Source organism: Gossypium arboreum, chromosome 10, assembly GCF_025698485.1.
Source record: "Gossypium arboreum isolate Shixiya-1 chromosome 10, ASM2569848v2, whole genome shotgun sequence".
NCBI classification, from domain to species: domain Eukaryota; kingdom Viridiplantae; phylum Streptophyta; class Magnoliopsida; order Malvales; family Malvaceae; genus Gossypium; species Gossypium arboreum.
The window spans coordinates 31,810,670-31,834,906 of record NC_069079.1 but is presented as its reverse complement, the minus strand read 5'-3'; the positions used below and the strand labels follow the sequence as shown (position 1 = coordinate 31,834,906).

General features: G+C 36.3%; 1 long non-coding RNA gene and 1 other non-coding gene across 2 annotated transcripts; both read left to right on the top strand.

Annotated features, from left to right (window-relative positions):
- The first annotated feature begins 3,336 nt into the window (after positions 1–3,336).
- Positions 3,337–5,058, top strand: LOC128281732 (uncharacterized). Its single transcript, XR_008271995.1, has 2 exons — positions 3,337–3,392; positions 4,793–5,058. It is a non-coding gene; the product is annotated as an uncharacterized LOC128281732 (long non-coding RNA).
- Positions 5,059–19,795: 14,737 nt separating this feature from the next.
- Positions 19,796–19,902, top strand: LOC128283255 (small nucleolar RNA R71). Its single transcript, XR_008273597.1, has one exon. It is a non-coding gene; the product is annotated as a small nucleolar RNA R71 (small nucleolar RNA).
- Positions 19,903–24,237: the final 4,335 nt, after the last annotated feature.

The window sequence follows — 24,237 nt, the reverse complement described above, 5'->3', positions numbered from 1 at the left end:
ATTGAGAATCTACCGTTTAGTAAATAAAATGAATATCATAAAAAAAAAACGTTTAAACATTCTATAACAGAAAATAAAATCTGAACTTTTAAAATAGTCCCTAAAAGTCCAAAAATAGTCCAAATCAATCAGATTTAATACGAATAAATCAAAGATACGCAATACAAATAGATAGTCGAGTCTTGTCGCACTGACCCGCCTAAGTCTGTAGGCTACTTGAGAATCAAACAAACGAAGAGTGAGCTTACAAGCTTAGTGTGTAACTTACTATATATTAAACAATATATACAATTCCAGATATACATTCAGATACCAATCAGACGAATTTCATAAATAGAAATAGATGCATATAAGATATATATTAATTTCCTACTCCCATCTGCTACACATCATTTTTGATCATCCTTACACACCAATTAGTGTCTGTATGACACTTTTCAGAATATTTGCAACCTAACTGCCAGATTAATAGGCGACATACCGCCAAATACAGATATATGTGGTTAAGCCACCAAATTAGGCAGATAAATTAAACTGCCAACACTTCCTCTACAAACATATTTTCCATGTAACACCCCTAACCTGTATTTGTCACCAGAACACGGTTATGGAGCATTATTGAAAAATTCACTTCAAACGAATACAATTTATAAACATTTCAAATCATATTGATAATCATATTAAAACCAATCTAAATCATACATGTTTCCCTTATACGAGCCCTCGAGGCTCTAAAAACATATTAGAGATAAGTCGGGACTAAATCAAAAACTCATAGAATTTTTTAGAAAACAATGAAAATTTTCAAAACTGCAGGGGTCACACGCCCGTGTGCCAGGCTATGTGCTAGGCTGTGTAACAACTTGACTTGCAACCCTTTGAAAGCTAGAAGTGACACACGATTGCGTTCCTTGACCATGTGTCACACACAGTTGATACACACACCCGTGTGGATGAAAAATAGGTTATTTTCATGCCATTTTTCTTGTAACACCCCAAACCTGGCCTAGATGTTATGGTTGAATCCGGAATTGTCACAAAGAATGGGTTTTGATACTGAACTTTACACGTTAAAAGCCATTTCAGTTCCAAAACTCCTATTTACATTTATCTATTTTCAAAACGTTTATTCAGTTAATTAATTAGCCTGAAATCGTGTTTAACAGTGGAAGCTTTCGAAAACCATTCTATTTTAGAAATTTAGTTCGCATTTTCGAAAAACCTTTGTTTGCGTAAAATCGTTGATTTCATAAAATACTTTACCAAAGCAATCAAACTATCAACCGGCTTAAAAATCAACAGTTTAAGACCAAAAGTTCAGAGAGTCCCAAATATTACAACTCTCAAAATAAATACCAAAATCTAAATAAAACCATAAATTACTGAGTTTAATCAGTTTATAGACGAGAGGTCACCGCTGAGTCTCTACCGCACTAATCCACCTAAGTCTGTAGATTACCTGTTAGAACAGACAACAGATGTGAATTTACAAAATTTCAGTGTGTAACCCTGTAACACCCCTAACCGGCATCTGTCACCGAAACAAGGTCATGAGGTATTACCAGAGTTTACAGAATATTTTTAGATAAATCAAGTCAAACACTATTCATTTCCCGAGATTAGTCTTACGTCCCTTAAATGGACCCTCAAGGCCCAAAACAGCCATTTGAATAGATTCAGGACTAATCCGGATCTTAGATAAATTTTCCACAAACTTCTAAAACTTTCTTACTTATAGGAGTCACACATCCGTGTGGGCAAAATAAGGCTATATTCCAAGCCCTATTTCTCACCCATTTCATCCAAAACCTACACAAAACTTTCCCAATACCAACCAATCAATTCAAGCATGATTTACAAGCCAGTTCCAAACATTTAACATGATATGTATACTAACAATCTTAACTCATATCTTACCTTTTCATAACATACATGGTTAAAACTAATTAACCCAAAATGTACCCAGCATACATGTATAACCATAATTTACTTTATAAACATACCAAAATCAAACCATTACTAGCCATTCCAATGGCTATATTACATTCATCTAATTCAACATTAACATTGGTACTAGTAGTCTATACATGCCATTATACCAAAATAAAAATATTTTTGTATACCAAAATGAGTAGGTTGATAGTGTGATGATGCTCTGATTTATCTCCAACCTTCCCCAGCTTTCGAGCACTATAAAACATAAAAAATAAAACCTAGTAAGCATTTAATGGTTAGTAAGTTCATGTAAACAGAAACTAACTTACTGATGCGTGATATTCTTGATAGTTTTTAAAAATTTAGAAATGAATCATTCTTGAGACTAACTTATTATCATGATTAAGGCAAGTGTACCTATCGAACAGTAGTATAGTTCAGCAAGACCAGATTGTGACAACCCGAATTAGGACCTAATCGGAATAGTGGTTTCGTGACCACAAATCCGAGATAGAAATAATTGTTTTATAATTATTTTGGGGTTTATGATATGATTGCATGATTGTGTGAAAATTTCGTGATGAAATTCTATGCCTAAAGTGCTTAAATTGAAAGTAGGGACTAAATCGAATAAGTTGCAAAATTTGCATCCCAGAAGTTTTTAGTATGAAATTGTTTTGGAATATTAATTAGGAGGTCTTAAATAGCAATTTGACCAATTTTAAGTTCATGGACAAAATTAGGACATGGAAGGAATTTTTGAAAGTTTAGTAAGGAGGGGCATTTTGGTCATTTGGATATTAAATGAAATAAAATGGGAAAAATAACACAAAATTGGTCATCATCCTCCTTAGTTGCTGCCGATTTCTCCCTCTCTCCATAGCTAGGGTTTCTTCAATTTTCAAGCTCAATAGTAAGTGATTCCAAGCCCGCTTTTAATGTTCTTTACGTTTTGGAATCCGGAAGCTCGATTAAGCTTATGCTAGTAATAATTTAACCTAGGGTTCATATTTGGAAAAATACCCATAGGTGAAATTTGTGTATTTTGATGTTTTATGATAGAATATGAGGTTTTAAATTATGTTAAATAACTTGTGCTACTCGGTTTTAAGTGAAAAGCAGTAAAAGCAGCATAATCGGTAAAAATACCTATTGTTCATAACTATATGATAGAGTGAGAATTTGATGTGGTTGTAGAAGAGAAAATGTTCAGCATATCATAAAACATAAGAATAAGGGCTGAAATTAATTCCGAGCCTAGGGGCAAAATGTAATTTTGTAAAGTTAGGGGCAAAATGTAATTTTTCCATGATGTGATTTTTCGATTGAAATAAATAGTATGAGTATTAAATGAGCTAAATGTGTTATTATAGATCAAGAAAGACGCGGAATTGATCTCGAGCTGGGAAGGAAAAAGTTTTGGATTAAATTGCAAAATTTTCACATTTTGCACCAAGGTAAGTTTGTATGTAAATATTACAATAATTTCATGTACATTTTATATTTCAGCCTATTATATAAATATACTAGCTGATGTTAAAATATAAATCGACTATTGGAAGAATGGAAATAAATATAGAGAGAGATCCGGTTGAACATTTGGAGAGATCGAATGAAATAGAGGGCGTAGCTAGGTCACATGTATGATCTTGAGTGCACATCATGTGTACAAGAAAGCTACGAGACACCCTGTAGTAGCTAGGTCACATGTGTGATACGAGATGTATCCCATGTAGACAAGAGAGCTACGTGAAAGATAAATGTAGCTAGGTGCATGCGTGATTCCAAGTGAAGGACACCATGTAGACAAGAGAGCTACGTGAAAGATAAATGTAGCTAGGTCGCATGCGTGATTCCAAGTGAAGGACACCATGTAGACAAGAGAGCTACGAGACAAATCGGTTGGGTCGCATGAGTGGTACTAAGTGTTCACCATGTGTACAAGAGAACCGAACTAAGCGAAGTATGATGGTGGAGTGTGTTTGAAACCATTAAATATCGAGGATTGATCCGAATTGTTCAACGGGATGGTTTTGTGGTGATATTGTGGTTTGGACCTACACTTATGGTGAATGAAATGTGGTGAAAATGATTTGTGGTATATACATATATAAGATAAAATGAGGTTAGCATAAAGAATGTGTGAAAGAGTGAAATTAGCATTAAAACTGTTTTTAGATGGTAGCAGTGACGTGATTTTGAAAAATCACCAAAAATAGGAGGAATATAATTAGAGGTTGAATGAGATGTGAAATTAAAGCTTAATGAGTCTACTTTCATATAAAAGAAACAGAGAAAGCAAAGGAGTTCTATATTTTGAGATATTTACAATTGTATGTGACTTGCTCAGGATGAATACGTGATCCCCTGTTCCAACTTTGAAAAATCATTAAAAATTGTACAAGGAAAATTAAGAAATATAGTTTACATGCCTAAATTCCTTATTGAGACTAGTTTTAAATGAAACAGACCTCAGGGTTGTTTGAATTGTGTACTGAGAGATATTCAATTCGTAGTGAACAGAGGTCAGATCAGTCGAGCTGTGTAACAGGGGAAACTTTAACTAATAAACTGTACTAATCGGCTGAACCAAAATTATAGAAAAAATTAGCAAAAAGCTTTATGAGTTTAGATTCAGGAAATTTTACGGATTTGAATTTCGAGTTTTGTAACCCGAGTTATGATTTATTTAGTGAATATGATGCAGTAGAGACAGTTAAATCAAAGTGGAATGAATAGTGAAGTTAAAGTAGATAAACTTGAATTGTTGTGTAAACATGTTAGATTCTTTAATTAGTATTTACATACTTACTTACTAAGCTATAAGCTTACCTTGTTTCTCTCTTTTGTCTTATAGTGTTCATCGGCTTGCTCAGGAGTTAAGGATCGTGAAGATCTACCCGCACTATCATACTTTAGGGTATTTGAACTAAACGTTTTGAATTATGGCATGTATAGTAGGCTTAATTATTTTGTTACGTGTCATATTTGTCTAGGTTTAAAATATTAGTTACAGTACTCGACCAGCTAATTTGTACAAGCCATTAAAGTTGGCTAATATTGTTCAAGACATATATTATATGATGCACTATCAAATTGGATGACATATTTATATTTCGGTTATGGTTAATGGTATGTGTTATGTTACGGTAATACCTTGTATCTGTTAAATGACAGTAGCGGGTAAGGGTGTTACATTTAGTGGTATCGAGCTATGGTTTAGTCGGTTCTCGGACTAATAAAGTGTGTGTTAAAGTCTAGCTATACATGCCATAAAAATATTGTGATAGTGTGGTGACTCTGATTATTCTAAAGCGTATTTTGTTTTAATATAGTAATGGATCTGAAGGGCTGCGGTGATGATTTGCTAGTAATGCGCCGGCTCCCGCACAAGGGACCGCTACTGTGGAAAGTAGACTGAGACATTGAGACAAGGAGATGAGGCTCGGATGCCTTTCTCCAAATGATGAACAATTGGTATCTTGAATTTATTCTAGCAAATCCAAATGCTCAACCTCCTCCACCCCTCCTATACCTCGGGACGATTCTCATGGTTGCTCAAGGTATAGATTTGGTAAGAATGAACAAGCCTCCGGTTGACAAGATTCGAAAACAAGGGGCGAAGAGTTTAGAGCAAAGGTCGATGATGATCCCGAGAAAGCGGAATTACGGCTTGAAAATTCTACTCGTGTATTTGATGAGCTCTCATGTACACCGAGGAATGCTTAAAGTGTCTTGTATCACTTTTGAGAGATTGACTTACCACCGGTGGAAGACTTTGGTTGCATGGTGCCAAAAGAAAAGTTACTTGGGATTTCTTCCGGGAAGAATTTAGAAAGAAATACATAAGTCGCGATTTATTGATCAAAAACGGAAGGAGTTCCTTGAATTGAAGCGAGGGAAAATGTCGTAGCGAGTATGAAGCGAATTTGTAAGACTCGACAAGTATGCCTGGGAATGTGTGTCCACCGAGGCCATTATGTGTAGAAGATTTGAAGATGGGCTGAATGAGGACATTAAAGTGCTTGTAGGAATTTTGGAGTTGAAAGAATTTGTAGTATTGGTTGATTGAGCTCTTAAAGTCGAAGAATTGAACAAAGAAAGAAGAAAAGTCGCTATTGAGGCCCGAGATGTCGAAAAAGACAGATAAGCAAGCCATTTCAATCTCAACCAAAGAGGTCCAAAGAGACAAACCCTCGAATGACAGTTTCAATTGGGGATTCACACAGAGATCGTGGTAGAGCATATTCGGGTCTAAAGCTCAAGCTACTTGGTGGCAAGTGTGGGTAATGTGCGACCTAGAAAGCCCGAGTGTCGACAATGTGGCGAGCAACATTATGGTGAGTGTTGGGGGAAAGCGAGCTTGTTTCAAAAGCGGTTCTCGTGAGCATTTTATTAGAGATTGTCCGGAGAAAATTAAAGAAGAAAAATTTTTGAGTGCTAGGCGAGAATACCACCGCTAGTAGAGGTAGACCACCGAGAAATCTTGGAGGTGGGACTAGTAGTAAAACGTGATGAAAGATTTAACGGCAAGATCGAAGCTAGAGCACTGCTAGAGCTTATGCTATACGTGCCGAGAAGATGCATCATCTCCGATGTTATTCTTGGTACATTTTCTCTATGATACTATTGTTATTGCATTGATTGATCCGGGTCCACTCATTCCTATATTTGCATGAATTTAGTATCCAATAAAAAGTTGCTGTTGAATTCTTGAGTTTACGATTAAAGTGTCGAACCCTTAGGCCAATATGTGCTAGTTGACAAGGTTTGCAAGAATTGCCCATTAATGATTCAAGGTCACTTTTTCCGGCCAACTTGATCTTTGTTACCATTTGGTGAGTTTGACGTTATCTTGGGAATGGGTGGTTAACATTGTATGATGCTAAGGTAGATTGTAAACAAAAGACACTAGAGTTGAAATGTGAAAATGGAGAAATTACGTGGGTTGAAACAGATGAATCAAATAAATTGCCTATGGTGATTTCGCACATGTCGCACGAAATACATGAGAAAAGGGTGTGAAGCTTATCCGGCTTATGTAATGAATATTGAGTTGCCTCAACTGAAATTTGAATCGTCATCGATAGTCTGTGAGTTTCGGATGTATTTCTGAGGAATTGCACAGGTTGCCTCCGAGCGAGAGATAGATTTTGCCATTGATTTGTTGCGGGTCTTGCACCGATCTCGATTGCTCCATATAGAATGGCTCATGAATTAAAAGAATTGAAGGCTCGATTGTGGAGTTAACGGACAAGGGATTTGTGAGACCGAGTTTCTCTCCCTGGGTGCTCTGTATTATTCAGAAGAAGAAGGATGGTTCAATGAGACTTTGCATTGATTACCGTCGACAATAAGGTGACTATAAAGAACAAGTACCCATTGCCGAGGATTGATGATTTATTCGATCGTTAAAGGGGCCACAGTGTTTTCAAAGATTGATTTGAGGTCCGGTTACTACCATTTGAGAGTTAAGGAGTCGGATGTGCGAAAACCGCCTTTAGGACAAGGTATGGACATTATGAGTTTCTTGTGATGCCTTTCGACTTAACAAATGCTCCACTATATTTATGGACTTAATGAATCGGATCTTAGGCCATATTTGGATAAGTTTGTAGTAGTGTTTATAGATGACATTTTAATTTATTCTCGAGATGAGTCGAACATGCGAACACTTGAGAACTATATTGCAAATCTTGAGAGAAAAGAAACTGTTTGCCAAGTTTAGTAAAAGTGAGTTCGGCCGTGAAGTCGGATTTTGGGGCATATAGTCTCGGTGATGGTATTCGGGTGGATCCAAGCAAGATTTCTGCGATCGTTGATTAGAAACCGCCAAGAATGTATCCGAGGTTAGAAGCTTTTAGGCTTAGCCGGGTATTATAGACGTTTTGTTGAAGGATTTTCGATGATTGCCTCTCCTATGACTAAGTTGTTGCAAAAGAATGTTAAGTTTGAATGGACTGATAAATGTCAACAAAGTTTTGAAAAATTGAAAGCACGATTGATGAAGCACCAATTTTAGTACTGCCGAGTCGGAAAGGAGTTCGTAATTTATAGTGATGCATCATTGATGTGCCTTGGATGTGTGTTGATGCAAGAGGGTAAAGTGGTAGCTTATGCTTGAGACAGTTAAAACCGCATGAGAAGAACTATCCTACACATGATTTGGGCGGCATTGTTGTTTTTGCCTTGAAGATTTGGCGACATTATTTGTGCGGTGAAAATGCGAATTTTTACCGATCACAAAAGTTTGAAGTACTTGATGAATCAAAAGGATCCGAATCTGACGGCGAAGATGGCTTGAATTATTAAAGGATTATGATCTAGTGATTGATTATCATCCGGGAAAAGCAAATGTAGTTCTTGGCGCCTTGAGCGAAAATTTCTTTTACTTTGAGAGCCATGAACACGGGTTAGCATTGTCGATGATGGGTCAATCTTAGCGAAATGAGAGTTAAACCGTTATTTCTCCGGTTAATTTGTGATGCTCAAAAGAATGATAATGAGTTGCGGATCAAGAGAACTCAATGCGAATCGAGTTACGACTCGATTTTCGAGTTGGACCGGATGATTGTTTGATGTTTCGAGACGGGATATGTGTCGAAAAGCGATAAATTGATTCGAAAATATTACATGAGGCGCACAATGGTCTGTTTATCGTTCATCTGGTAGCACAAAATGTATAATGATTTAAAGAAGTTGTATTGGTGGCGGTATGAAAAGGACATTTCGAATTTGTAACCAAGTGTTTGATCATCAACAAGTAAAATTTGAACATCAAGTGCCTTGAGGATTACTTCAACCGATAATGGTGCACGAGTGGAAATGGGACAAGATTACCATGGATTTTGTAACCGGTTTGCCTTTAACTCCTAAAAAGAAGGATCTTTGTTTGGGTAGTGGTTGATAGATTAACAAAGTCAGCCCACTTTATACCGATGCGCACTGATTACTCACTTGATAAATTAGCGAATTATATGTTCTTTGAAATTGTGAAGTTGCACGGAGTACCTATGTCTATAATATCGATAGAGATCCAAGATTTACCTCGAGATTTTGGAAAAAGTTACAAGAAGCTTTGGGTACAAAATTGAACTTTAGTACCGCATTTCATCCACAAACAGATGGTCAAAGCAGAAAGAGTAATCCGGTACTCGAAGATATGCTTAGATCTTTGTGTTTTAGAATTTGGAGGTAGTTGGGAGAAATATCTATCTTTGATTGAGTTTGCCTACAATAACAGTTATCAATCAAGTATACAAATGGCACCGTCTGAAGCCTTGTATGGTCGTAAGTGTCGGACTCCTTTATATTGGACCGAGCTTAGTGAGAAGCAGATTCATGGAGTTGATCTAGTTAAAGAAACCAAGAGAAAATAAAAGTAATTCGGGATTGCTTGAAAGTCGCTTCGGATCGACAAAAGTCATATGCAAATTTAAAAAGAAAAGAGATTGAATTTCGGTGGGTGATAAAGTGTTCTTGAAGGTGTCACCATGGAAAAAGATTCGAGATTTAGTCGAAAAGGCAAGTTGAGTCCGCGTTTTATGGGCCGTCTGAGATTCGAGAGAATTGGACCGATGGCATATCGGTTGGCCTTACCGACGAGTTAGAAAGAATTCATAACGTGTTTCATGTATCAATGTTGCGACGTTATCGTTCGATCCTTCACATGTGATTTCTCCAACGAAATTGAGATTCGATCGGATATGACCTATGAGGAGGAACCAATAAAGATTTTGGCTCGAGAGGTTAAGCAGTTAAGAAATAAAAGTATAGCTTTAGTGAAAGTATTGTGGCACGGACATGGGATAGAAGAGGCTACGTGGGAACCTGAAGAAGCTATGAGGAAATAGTACCCAAACCTCTTTCTGGGTAAGATTTTCGGGACGAAAATCTCAAAAGGGGGGGAGAATTGTGACAACCCGAATTAGGACCTAATCGGAATAGTGGTTTCGTGACCACAAATCCGAGATAGAAATAATTGTTTTATAATTATTTTGGGGTTTATGATATGATTGCATGATTGTGTGAAAATTTCGTGATGAAATTCTATGCCTAAAGTGCTTAAATTGAAAGTAGGGACTAAATCGAATAAGTTGCAAAATTTGCATCCCGAAGTTTTAGTATGAAATTGTTTTGGAATATTAATTAGGAGGTCTTAAATAGCAATTTGACCAATTTTAAGTTCATGGACAAAATTAGGACATGGAAGGAATTTTGAAAGTTTAGTAAGGAGGGCATTTTGGTCATTTGGATATTAAATGAAATAAAATGGGAAAAATAACACAAAATTGGTCATCATCCTCCTTAGTTGCTGCGAATTCTCCTCTCTCCATAGCTAGGGTTTCTTCAATTTTCAAGCTCCATAGTAAGTGATTCCAAGCCCGTTTTTAATGTTCTTTACGTTTTTGGAATCCGGAAGCTCGATTAAGCTTATGCTAGTAATAATTTAACCTAGGGTTCATATTTGGAAAAATACCCATAGGTGAAATTTGTGTATTTTGATGTTTTATGATAGAATATGAGGTTTTAAATTATGTTAAATAACTTGTGCTACTCGGTTTTAAGTGAAAGCGAGTAAAAGCAGCATAATCGGTAAAAATACCTATTGTTCATAACTATATGATAGAGTGAGAATTTGATGTGGTTGTAGAAGAGAAAATGTTCAGCATATCATAAAACATAAGAATAAGGGCTGAAATTAATTCCGAGCCTAGGGGCAAAAATGTAATTTTGTAAAAGTTAGGGGCAAAATGTAATTTTTCCATGATGTGATTTTTCGATTGAAATAAATAGTATGAGTATTAAATGAGCTAAATGTGTTATTATAGATCAAGAAAGATCGGAATTGATCTCGAGCGGGAAGGAAAAAGTTTTGGATTAAATTGCAAAATTTTCACATTTTGCACCAAGGTAAGTTTGTATGTAAATATTACAATAATTTCATGTACATTTTATATTTCAGCCTATTATATAAATATACTAGCTGATGTTAAAATATAAATCGACTATTGGAAGAATGGAAATAAATATAGAGAGATCCGGTTGAACATTGAGAGATCGAATGAAATAGAGGGCGTAGCTAGGTCACATGTATGATCTTGAGTGCACATCATGTGTACAAGAAAGCTACTGAGACACCTGTAGTAGCTAGGTCACATGTGTGATACGAGATGTATCCCATGTAGACAAGAGAGCTACGTGAAAGATAAATGTAGCTAGGTCGCATGCGTGATTCCAAGTGAAGGACACCATGTAGACAAGAGAGCTACGTGAAAGATAAATGTAGCTAGGTCGCATGCGTGATTCCAAGTGAAGGACACCATGTAGACAAGAGAGCTACGAGACAAATCGGTTGGGTCGCATGAGTGGTACTAAGTGTTCACCATGTGTACAAGAGAACCGAACTAAACGAAGTATGATGGTGGAGTGTGTCTTTGAAACCATTAAATATCGAGGATTGATCCGAATTGTTCAACGGGATGGTTTTGTGGTGATATTGTGGTTTGGACCTACACTTATGGTGAATGAAATGTGGTGAAAATGATTTGTGGTATATACATATATAAGATAAAATGAGGTTAGCATAAAGAATGTGTGAAAGAGTGAAATTAGCATTAAAACTGTTTTTAGATGGTAGCAGTGACGTGATTTTGAAAAATCACCAAAAATAGGAGGAATATAATTAGAGGTTGAATGAGATGTGAAATTAAATCTTAATGAGTCTACTTTCATATAAAAGAAACAGAGCAAGCAAAGGAGTTCTATATTTTGAGATATTTACAATTGTATGTGACTTGCTCAGGATGAATACGTGATCCCCTGTTCCAACTTTGAAAAATCATTAAAAATTGTACAAGGAAAATTAAGAAATATAGTTTACATGCCTAAATTTCTTATTGAGACTAGTTTTAAATGAAACAGACCTCAGGGTTGTTTGAATTGTGTACTGAGAGATATTCAATTCGAAGTGAACAGAGGTCAGATCAGTCGAGCTGTGTAACAGGGAAACTTTAACTAATAAACTGTACTAATCGGCTGAACCAAAATTATAGAAAAAATTAGAAAAAATCTTTATGAGTCTAGATTCAGGAAATTTTACGGATTTGAATTTCGAGTTTTGTAACCCGAGTTATGATTTATTTAGTGAATATGATGCAGTAGAGACAGCTAAATCAAAGTGGAATGAATAGTGAAGTTAAAGTAGATAAACTTGAATTGTTGTGTAAACATGTTAGATTCTTTAATTAGTATTTACATACTTACTTACTAAGCTATAAGCTTACCTTGTTTCTCTCTTTTGTCTTATAGTGTTCATCGGCTTGCTCGGGAGTTAAGGATCGTGAAGATCTACCCGCACTATCATACTTTAGGGTATTTGAACTAAACGTTTTGAATTATGGCATGTATAGTAGGCTTAATTATTTTGTTACGTGTCATATTTGTCTAGGTTTAAAATATTAGTTCTGATGCTCGACCAGCTAATTTGTACAAGCCATTAAAGTTGGCTAATATTGTTCAAGACATATATTATATGATGCACTATCAAATTGGATGACATATTTATATTTCGGTTATGGTTAATGGTATGTGTTATGTTCGGTAATACCTTGTATCTGCTGTTAAATGACAGATAGCAGGTAAGGGTGTTACAGATTGTCGAACCCAAAGGAACTACTAGTACAAGTATTTACTTCCTTTTTATTATCTAGCCTAAAAATTAAGATGTTTGGTTATCTAAACTAATTACTAACTAAGAATGCACAGAAAGAAAATTTGGGAAAATACTTTTGGGAAAATTCGATTGATTAAGACAATACCTAAGGAAAAATCCACCTATACTTCACTTGTTATTTGACTCTGAATCAGACTATTTATTCATTTTACTTGATCCGTAGAAATCCCTAAGTTATATTATTATCTCTCTAGAGACTAATAACATCTAACCCTAGGTTGAATAATTGAAATCTCTTTCTAATTAACACCCTAGAATTGCATTAACTCAATCTATGGATTCCCTTATTAGGTTTCACCCTAATCTGGCAAAATCTTATCACCCTATCTCTAGGCATGCAATCAACTCCACTTAATTATGACAAATTTACTCTTAGACAGGGTCTATTCCTCCTCTGGATAAGAGCTTAACTTGAATCAATATCCTGGAATATCAAAACAAGAATTAAGAACGCATAATTAAGAACAAGTCAAATATTTATCATACAATTCAGATAATAATAACAAGATCCGTCTTAGGTTTCATTCCCCTTAAGTATCTAGGGGGTTTTGTTCATACTTATGAAAGAAAACATCTCAAAAGCATAAAGATAAAAAAACATAAGAAAACCCAAAACTCCTGAAGGAACTTGAAGGGAGATCTTCAGTCTTGATGATGAATCCGGCTTCTAAGATGGATCAATTGGCTTTTCTTGAGTAATTCCTTGCTTCCTACTATGCGTCCCTCTCTTAAGTGCCTCCTCAGGTGCTTAAATAGGCTTTTGGATGCCTAAGAGCCCTAAAATTTGGCATTTTCCGAATAGGACTATACTTGGGCTCAGTAGGGACACACCCGTGTGACACACTCATGTGCAATTACTCCAACCCGCGGTCAAGGCTGTTGCATAGGCATGGGTGTGTAGTCTACCCGTGTAAGCCGTGCTTCAATCCTGCCAAATGGACACAGCCGTGTGACACGCTCGTGTGAGGAAGTTTAGGCCGTGTTGATTTCCCACGTGGGTCTATTTTCTCCGTTTTCAGCCCGTTTCTCACTCTTTTTACTCTCCTATGCTCTCTTAAGTATAAAACATGAAATTAAATGATTAGGAGCATCGAATTCATCAAACCTAAGGAGAAACCATTCATAAATGGGCTTAAAATGGGATAAAAATATGTATAAATTATGGTTTATCAAATACCCCCACACTTTAGCATTCGATTGTCCTCAAGCAAAATCTTCAACTCATAATCAAAATAAATTCTTCTCATTTATATTCCCTATCAATAATATCTCAAAATAATCCATGAGTATTCATACATTGAGAATTCAACTAAAAGTACATCAAAGTTTCAAACATTCCAAGTTGAGCATTTTATCATGAAAACATAGTTGTCTCCCCTTATCTAAGTGATTACCTTTGATCAAAATATCGCAGAGTTTAACATCCTCACTGAAGATTCACTCAAATCACTTAAGGTGTTTAAGGACATCAATAAAAGCACTCATTAGTCAATATGAAATGTTATTACCATAGGCTTTCTTGAAAATCAAATCTCCACCATTATATATTGAGCTGATACATCAATCAAAAAGGTCTTTTTAGAGGGTTGGAACGTGGCTTTGGTTAGGGGGTGTGGTCACAAGCTGAAATAAAAGGTTAAAATCGAGATTGAATTGAAAAATTACCTAGCTAGAAAAATAACTAGTCATCAGTTGAATACAAGTGAGCTTCTTCTCAGAATATGGAATTAACACTCAAGCTCAAAAATGACGAATTACTACTAATATGTATGTAAGTATTGTTTTTTTTTAAGAACAAGTGAAATATTTAGAAGAACAAAACATAACTAAGCAGTTTATTCAAATCAAATCTCGACAAAAATAAGGATCAAATTAGGGGATTTCAACAATAATGGGTTACGAGTTAATATTGAGGGTGAATCAATTAATGGCTTGTTAGGCTCAAAAGGGGTTCACTAAGGGTTAATTATGGAGGTAGGTTTTTGTAGAGTGAGTGGGTTAAACCTAAGTGCCTTTATCATCTTGACATATCAAATCAAATGGTGTGGTCTTAACATGCATAATCAAGCAAGTTCTAGAATAACAAATCAAAACTGACACACTCATAATGAAAGTGAGCATGAAAGGAATAAAATATGCTCTAAAGGCTCAAGATCTCACAAAAATTATGGCTTTTTGATGTTCAAACTTGTGAATTTCAACTCAAGATAATACCTAAACTTAGGGAAACAACCTAAAAGTTTTTAATTCTTCAAAAATCAACTTATCATGCTTGATTCCTTAATATCTTAAAGTTTAAACAATCAATGCGTAAATACCTATGTTTTAATTCAAGACATATCAATAAAAATCATAAATGAATTAAAATTTATTCTAATAGTGATATGAGTGATTCATGTGAAAATAAGACAAAATTTAGGGATTTCTAATGATGATATAAAAGACCCCCTACACTTAAGATGTACATTGCCCTCAATGTACAAAGAAAGTTATATTGACAAAGATAGATTTATAATCATAAGATAGGGAGAGAAGTGAAACTTCCTGAATGATGAATGAACTCCTTGAATTGGAGTGATGGAGAGTAATTAGCCAAAGAAATGATGAGAGTGGAGGAGGATACTCCAGTGATGGTAGAGGTTCATTAATCCATAAATCCTGCGCCAAAATAATATTATATCTAGTGGTAGCTATGGTTGTGGTCGAGCAGGACATGGCAGTCGTGGAGAACCTTTCCCGGTGGAGTTTTTAGTTCCTATGCGATGATAAGCTTTGGAGCTCTTTATAATTGTGATAGAATTATGAACTTTTTAGGGAATATAAAGAAGCATAATTACTCGTAATGAAATAGATGAAATTAAAAATTGTAAAATAAAATTATAAAACCTAATAAAAATAAGCTTAAAGAAAAATAAAAAGTAGTCTTAAAATAGAATAAAAGTAAAAACATAAAATAATAAATAAAAGTTTTTAAACATCTTCATCGCTAGATGGGTGAAGGTGTTGACAAATTTGGTGAAGTGTGGCATCAATGTGATCAAAACACTGAAAACACTGTTGCTCAAATCGTGTAAGGCGCTTAGAGATGTCAGAATATGAAGCCGACGCATGAACTGGACGATGAGGAGGTGGTGGCTGAGTCGGTGGATCCTCGTGACATGGAGGGACATCATCAATAATGTCCTCTGGGTCCTCTTCCTCAGTGAACTGGGCGAGGCGGTACTGAGGAGGGTATGTGCCACGTCATTTTTTGATCATTCTCATACTTAGCATGCTCGAGATGCCCTGTGGAGACATTTGGCAGATGAGAGTGAGGGAGGATGATTGTGCTGCTGTGTTGAGGAGCTCAAAGTGTCGAGCCAATCGAGTCACATAGGGCCTGATAGAGATTACCCCTCTCCTGTGCCACTCCGTCTGGTGGTGAATGGCGAGGGCAATAAAGTAGGCGATGACGTGCCCATTCGCCATACTCCATAAGAAATAGGCATCGTGGGTGGTGATGACGCCGGTGCCCTCGCGTCTCTCTGTTAAAGTGTGAGCTAAGATGGCATGTAGATACCTCAAGGATGGAGGGAGAGCCGATGCCTTGAAGCTGCTAGGATCATAGGTGGCCGAGGCAGGGAGAGGTTCTTCCAGCATTTTGAGGAGGAGTAATGGATGTGGCGATGGAGGGTGTTAACTTCATTGTCGTCCATGAAATCCTCTGTGTATAGCCCTTGTGCAATCCCGAACTCGGGTACGCTCAAATGGCATACTAGACCATCAAGGCAGAAATGGACCATTCCAGAATCGTCAAAGTTGGTCATGACAGTCTGAAGGTGGAACATCGAGCAAAGCTCTAATGTGAACTCGAGATACGTTGGCTCGATGATCTCAAAGAAGAGCCTACGGGTCAATCGTCAAGAGGGCTCGGACCGCGTCAGCCAAATGAATCTGTTCTAGTGTCGCCCAGTCAATGCAGCGGCCCACACCTAGGGTTCGAGCCCGTAATATCTGATATAATTCCTTCTGGGGTCCCAAGGGAACCTGGAGGAACGGGTGCCTAATTTTCGTGGTAGGACCCACGGATGACACTGCTCCTTTCCTCTTCTTCGAGGCGGGAACAACAGTCTTCTCACCACGTGAGGATGACACTATACCTACATTGAAAAATCGAAGTTCAAGCAATATGCCCCTAGTATGGAAAATCAAGACTAAATATTAATATTTCATGAGATTTAACGTACTAAATGATACAAACTAAAACAACTAAATATATCAAGTTATAGGATTATGGGAATAATGAATGAATGCATGTAGGTAAGCATAAATTTCATGGAAACAAGGAAAAATGAAAGAGTATAGCATGATGTAGTAACTAAAATGACAAAATTTTTATAAAACAAGCATGAGTATTTTAATATTCTACCTATAAATAATCATTCAAAATAGTTCAATAGAGCAGAGAAATCATGAAATAAGTGACATATTTAAAGAAAAAAAAAAGAGAAAAGAGTAAACAAACACAAAAGGGAGGAGCTGGGGCATTGGAATCGGTGTTGTAGGCGGCGTACGGGCGTGGGAGGTAGGGCGTGTGGAGTTGCAACGGCTAGGGTTAGGGATATTCGGGGAGGGAGATGATGAATAGTGAGAGGTTTATATAGATTTTGGGGCACACAGGCATTCCCAATTTTTGCCCATGTGTTTCTCGATTTTTAAATTTGGGCGCGTCTGACATTCAGCCCATGCCCGTGTTGGTTAGGCGTGTGGGCACACACGGCCATGTCGCACGGCCGTGTCTTGCTTTGTTCACTTCTCCCACCCTCATGTACATAGGTCTACGCCTGTGTTGGTTTTGACAGTATCGACCACGGATGAATGGCACGGGTGTGTCGCATGCCCGTGTTACATTCTTAGTTTCAACCACGGTTTCAAGGCACGAGCATGTCTCATACCCGTGTTGTTTTGGCAGTTTCACCCACGACCATATCGCACGACTGTGGCAACTTATTGCATCCCATGTTGGGGAAAAAATCTTGCCCTATTCTCACACGGCTTAATTCACGCCCGTGTACCTGGCCGTGTGGGCTTTAGCAAGCCTGCGTTCCATGATTTGATTAGTATGGTAGATGTTAAAAACTAAAATTTAAAGAAATTAACACTATTAGTGCTCGGGTTGCCTCTCGAGAAGTGCTTATTTATAGTCTAAGCTTGACTTACCTCTCTTCTGCATGGTCAAGGTGGTGCGAGGAATTTACACTCCTCATTCCTGCTATCAACATAAGGTTTCAGACGGGTATTGTTTACCTTAAATGTGCTAGATTTGGGATGAATTACCTCGACTGTACCATATGGGAAAATACTGAGTACCGTAAGAGGAATATATTCATTACATTCAGGAGTGGCAATGTGAGGATCTGCTACATCTAGTAGTACTTTATCTCTAAGTTTAAATTGATTTGGTGAGATCTTGAGCTTGTCCTGGCTCGATTTCAGTTTATCAGGTGTTCTCGATTTCTGTGTCCGTCATTCATCTAGCTCCTTGATTTGTAGCTTTTGTTCTTCATAGATAGGTCCTTTGTTGTTGTTTGAACACAGCTCATATGTGTTCTTCGAAACTCTTTCCTGCATAGAAGGTGTCACCACATGATCAGTACTAGTAAAATGATTTATACAATCACCTTCAATTTTGGATGTGTTACTCGAATTACGAGCTTGAAGGGTGATTGTTTTGTCTCCCATACGAAGTGTGAGTTCACCTGTACTAACATCAATAATGGTTCTAGTAGTTGCTGAACAGGGTCGTCCTAAAATTAAAGGTGCGTTACTATCCTCTTCCATGTCTAGAACAACAAAGTCTATTGGGTATATAAATTTATCGATCTTAACAAGAACATCTTCAATGATACCCCTAGGAAATCTAATGGTCTTATCAGCCAATTGAATGCTCATCCTAGTTTGTTTGGGTTTCCCAAGACCTAGCTGTTTAAACATTTTATAAGGTATAACATTAATGCTTGCCCCTAAGTCAGCCAATGTATTATGAACATCTAAACTACCAATTAAACAAGGAATCGTAAAACTCCCTAGATCCTTCAATTTGTTGGGTAGCTTATTTTGTAATATGGCTGAGCAAACTGCATTCAACTCCACATGCGACGCCTCATCCAACTTTCGTTTATTTGTTAAAAGCTCTTTTAAAAACTTGACTACATTTGGCATCTGCGAAAGGACTTCAACAAATGGTAAGTTAATATGTACTTTCTTTAAAAGTTTAAGGAATTTACCAAATTGTTTGTCTGATCGGTCTTTCCTTATCAGATTGGGGTATGGCAAAGGAGGTTTATATTCTGTACTCATCGGATTTGGGTCATTTTGGCCTACCTCATTCTTACCTTTGCTTACCACCATATCTGGCCTTGGTTTTGCAACTTCATCATCTTGAATGGCAATCGCGTTGAGTTGCTCTCTTGGGTTAGATTCAGTGTTGCTTGGCAAACTACCTTGTGGTCATTCAAAAATAAACTTGGCGAGCTGTCCAATCTGAGTTTTGAGCCCCTGGATTGATGCTTGTTGATTTTTGAGTGTCGTCTCAGTTTCTAAAAATGAGTTTCTGACATTGAGATGAATTTGGTTAGCATCTCCTCAAGGTTCGACTTTTTCTCCTACTGGTACGGTGGTTGCTAAAAGCCTGTAGGGGGTGGTGGTCTCCAACCTGCATTGTAAGTATTACTATAAGGATTGTTTTGAGATCAAGGATTGTTACCCATGTAATTTAACTGCTCGTTCTCCATGTTGTGGCCATAGGGTAGGTATTCTAAACTGCTTGATCCACCTCTACTTGCTTCGCACTACATTACTGTATGAACCAGTGAAGAACTAAGAAAACCATCAATTTTCTTATTCAAGAGTTCTACCTGATTAGAGAGCATGGTGATTGAATCGACGTTATAAACTCCGGTTGTTTTCGTTGGCTTTGTCCTTATGGCTTGCCACTGATAGTTATTCAGTGACATCTCTTCTATAAATTCATAGGCATCTTCAGGTGTCTTATTATTGATGGTTCTTCTAGTAGCTACGCCAACCATTTGTCGAGTCGAAGGATTCAGGCCATTATGAACGGTTTGAACCTGTAGCCAGAGTGGTAAACCATGGTGATGGCATCTTCTCAAGAGGTCCATGTATCTCTCCCATGCATTGTAGAATGTTTCTAAATCCATCTGCATAAAAGAAGAGATATCATTACGTAATTTAGCCATTTTAGCCAGTGGAAAATATTTTAATAAAAACTTTTCTGTCATTTGTTCCCAAGTAGTGATTGACCCCCGTGGCAACGAGTTCAACCACTGTTTAGCTTTGTTTCTAAATGAAAAAGGGAATAACCGAAGGAGAATGCTGTCATTAGAAACGCCATTAATTTTAAATGTATCACATAGTTCCAAAAAGTTTGCCAAGTGAGCGTTGGGATCTTCGTCCTGCAAACCATCAAACTGAACAAATTGCTGTATCATTTGAATTGTATTAGGTTTCAGTTCAAAAGTATTTGCAGCTACAGCAGGTCTAACTATGCTCGATTCAGTTCCTGTTAAAGAAGGTTTAGCATAATCATACATAGTGCACGGAGTAAGATTCTGATTAACAGTAATTGCAAGAGGTAGCGAATTTTCTTGGTTTTCAGCCATCTCCTCGGTTGTGGTTGAAGTATCATCCTCTTGCTCTTCCTCTGTGTATCGTAAGCTTCGTCTTATTTCTCTTCGGTTCCTGCGAACTGTGCGACTGATCTCACTATCGAACAGTAGTGGTCTTGACGGGTTTCTTCTGATCATAAACTAGAAAAACCTGTCAGAAGAAAATAAATGAAGAATTAGAAAATAAAACAAAATTTTAAATTGCAATAAAAGTAAAATGGCTAAAGTAATAAAAATCGAGTGTTCCTAATATCCTAGTTCCCCTGCAACGGCGCCAAAAACTTGATGTGTGATATTCGTGACAGGTTTTAAAAATTTAGAAATGAATTGTTCTTGAGACTAATTTATTATCACGATTAAGGCAAGTGTACCTATCGAACAGTAGTATAGTTCAGCAAGACCGAATTGTCGAACCCAAAGGAACTATGAGTACTAGTATTTACTTCCTTTTTATTATCTAGCCTAAAAATAAAGAGATTTGGTTATCTAAACTAATTACTAACTAAGAATGCACAGAAAGAAAATTTGGGAAAATACTTTTGGGAAGTTCGATTGATTAAGACAATACCTAAGAAAAAATTCACTTAGACTTCACTTGTTATTTGACTCTGAATCAGACAATTTATTCATTTGACTTGATCCGTAGAAATCCCTAAGTTATATTATTATCTCTCTTGAGACTAATAACGTCTAACCCTAGGTTGAATAATTGAAATCTCTTTCTAATTAACACCTTAGAATTGCATTAACTCGATCTATGGATTCCCTTATTAGGTTTCACCCTAATCCGGCAAAATCTTATCACCCTATCTCTAGGCGTGCAATCAACTCCACTTAATTATGACAAATTTACTCTTAGACAGGGTCTATTCCTCCTCTGGATAAGAGCTTAACTTGAATCAATATCCTGGAATATCAAAACAAGAATTAAGAACGCATAATTAAGAATAAGTCAAATATTTATCATACAATTCAGATAATAATAACAAGATCCGACTTAGGTTTCATTCCCCTTAGGTATCTAGGCAATTTGGTTCATACTTATGAAAGAAAACATCTCAAAAGTATAAAGATAACAAAACATAAGAAAACCCAAAACTCCTGAAGGAACTTGAAGGGAGATCTTTAGTCTTGATGATGAATCCGGCTTCTGAGATGGATCAATCGGCTTTCCTTGAGTAATTCATTGCTTCCTAATCTGCGTCCCCCTCTTAAGTGCCTCATCAGGTGTTTAAATAGGCTTTTGGATGCCAAAGAGCCCTAAAAATTGGCCTTTTCGAATAGGACTATACTTGGGCACGGCAGGGACACGCCCGTGTGCGGTTACTCTAGCCCGTGGTCAAGGCTATTAAATAGGCACAGACGTGTAGTCTACCCGTGTAAGTCGTGCTTCAATCCTGCCAAATGGACACGCCCGTGTGAGGAAGTTCAGGCCGTGTTGATTTCCCACGTGGGTCCATTTTCTCCGTTTTCGGCCCGTTTCTCGCTCTTTTTACTCTCCTATGCTCTCCTAAGTATAAAACATGAAATTAAAGGATTAAGAGCATCGAATTCACCAAATCTAAGAAGATACCATTCATAAATGGGCTTAAGCATAGGATAAAAAGTATAAATTACGGTTTATCACTTACCAAGTGTTTCCATTAAATTTAATCAAACATGCATGCATTCAGACAACTAATTCATTGTCCTATCACATACAACTTCATCATCGAAGTTAGTCAAGCAATTACACATAATATCATCACATAGTTGAGCTCATCATGTAATAATTTGTACTTGCTTATAATTCCATACCACATGTACATTTTCAAAAGAAATTCATTCAAACCCATTAACCATTTCCAAGTTTTTCCCGTTGAATTTATCAGAGTATCGATAGATACTCTTGTATAGTACACTTAAAGTGTATGTAACTCTCGAGCGGCCCTTTTTAAATCATTTGGGCAATTTGTATGCTTTGATGATCACACAGAGCTACAGTAGTCCACAACATATGCGGAATACTACCAATCCTCGATGCTCACACAGAGCTACGGTAGTCCCCAACATATGCGAAATACTACCAATCCTCGATGCTCACACAGAGCTACGGTAGTCCACAACTTATGCAGAATACTACCAATCACTATACTCATGGAACTTTATCTCATAATGCCTGAGAGGCTTATCAGGATTACTCATCCGACCTAAATCCTGTTTGTAACATATGCAGAACCACCTTTACAATATTCCATCAAATTTCCTTCATTCAATCGGGACTTATCCCTTTTCTCAAGTCATAATGAACATATAATCATATTTTATATATATTAAATATTCAATTAACATCCATATCACATAATTATACAATCCAAACATTTCAAGAATCAATATTAAGTTACACGAACTTACCTCGATACTTGTTTGTATACAAAAATCTACTAATCCGGGACTTTTTCCTTTCCTCGATCTAGCTTCGTATTTGAGTTTTCTGAATCTAAATAAATAATTTAAATTATCAATTCAATACATTTCTTATTCATTTAGACTCAATTGACACTCTAGGTAAAAATACTATTTTGCCCTAAATTTTTCATTAATTTCAATTTCGTCCCTAGGCTCGAAAAATAAATTTCATGCAATCTAATCCTTGTTTCAAGCCTAGCCAAAATTTCCATATATCATTTATAGCACTTATGTTACACAAAATTCAAAATTTTTCTTTGAATTTCACAAGTTTACAATTTAGTCCCTATTACACAAAACTTTTAACTTATTCTTCAATTTAATCATTTACCCAATTCTGACTTGAAATTCTATCAATTCAACCCCTAATTCATCAATTAATTCAACATAAACCATGTCCAAAAGTCTACTAACTTTCAAATTTTCAATATATACTAAGTAGTATTTTGTTCTAGGATCATAAAAACTCAAAAATTACAAGAAAATGAACTAAATTGACTTACCAATTTATGTTTGAACCCTTGAAATAACTATTTTCCCTTTCCTTTTTCTTTCTTTCTGTTTTTCTTTCTTTCTTTCCCCTATTTCGTTTTGCTATTCTGTTTATGTTCTTTTCATTTGCTTTGTTTTACATTTAATGATAAAATATATTATAATATAATAATATAATAATATTATTATTTATCATTAAGTAATAATAAAATATATATTAATTATGCCGCCTCAACCTTTTAATTAGCATAATTACCTATTTGGTCCTTTTAACTTTTTTTAATATATAATTTAACTTTTATCCTTTATGCAATTTAGCCCTTTTTCATAATTACTCTTAACTAAGTCAAATTCACTTAATCAAAACCTAATTAACTACACAACTAACGTCGTAAATATTTATTAAAAATATTTTTGAATCCGATTTACCAGAACGGAGTTCCGAAAATGCATTTTTTTTATTTGGTCATTTTTAATCAATTAACTACAAAACCAATAAAATTTTCTTATCAAAATTTTCATGCCACATTTCTATCATAATATAGACCATTCCATAATATTAAAATAATTTTTTCTTTTTAGCTTGGATCTGTGGTTACGAGACCACTGTTTCGATTTCACTAAAATTGGGTCGTTACAAACCCAACAGAATTATATACATAGTCAGTAATAGGTACAGTTTCAGATTCAAATTCAGATCAAGATTCAGATTCAAATTACAGAAGTAGATATACATAAATCCTACCCCTATCCTCTACATACCATCTCCGACCATCCTATCACACCATGTGGGGTTGAAAACACCCATCCATTCCTACACTCCACATTGTGCCATTATGACACATATCAGAATATATGCAGCCAAGCTACCAAAGTATAGGCGATCAACGCCGTACAGAAAACTTCCTCATCATAAACAAAACCCACCCAAAATCAGATACAAAAAACATATACAAAAAT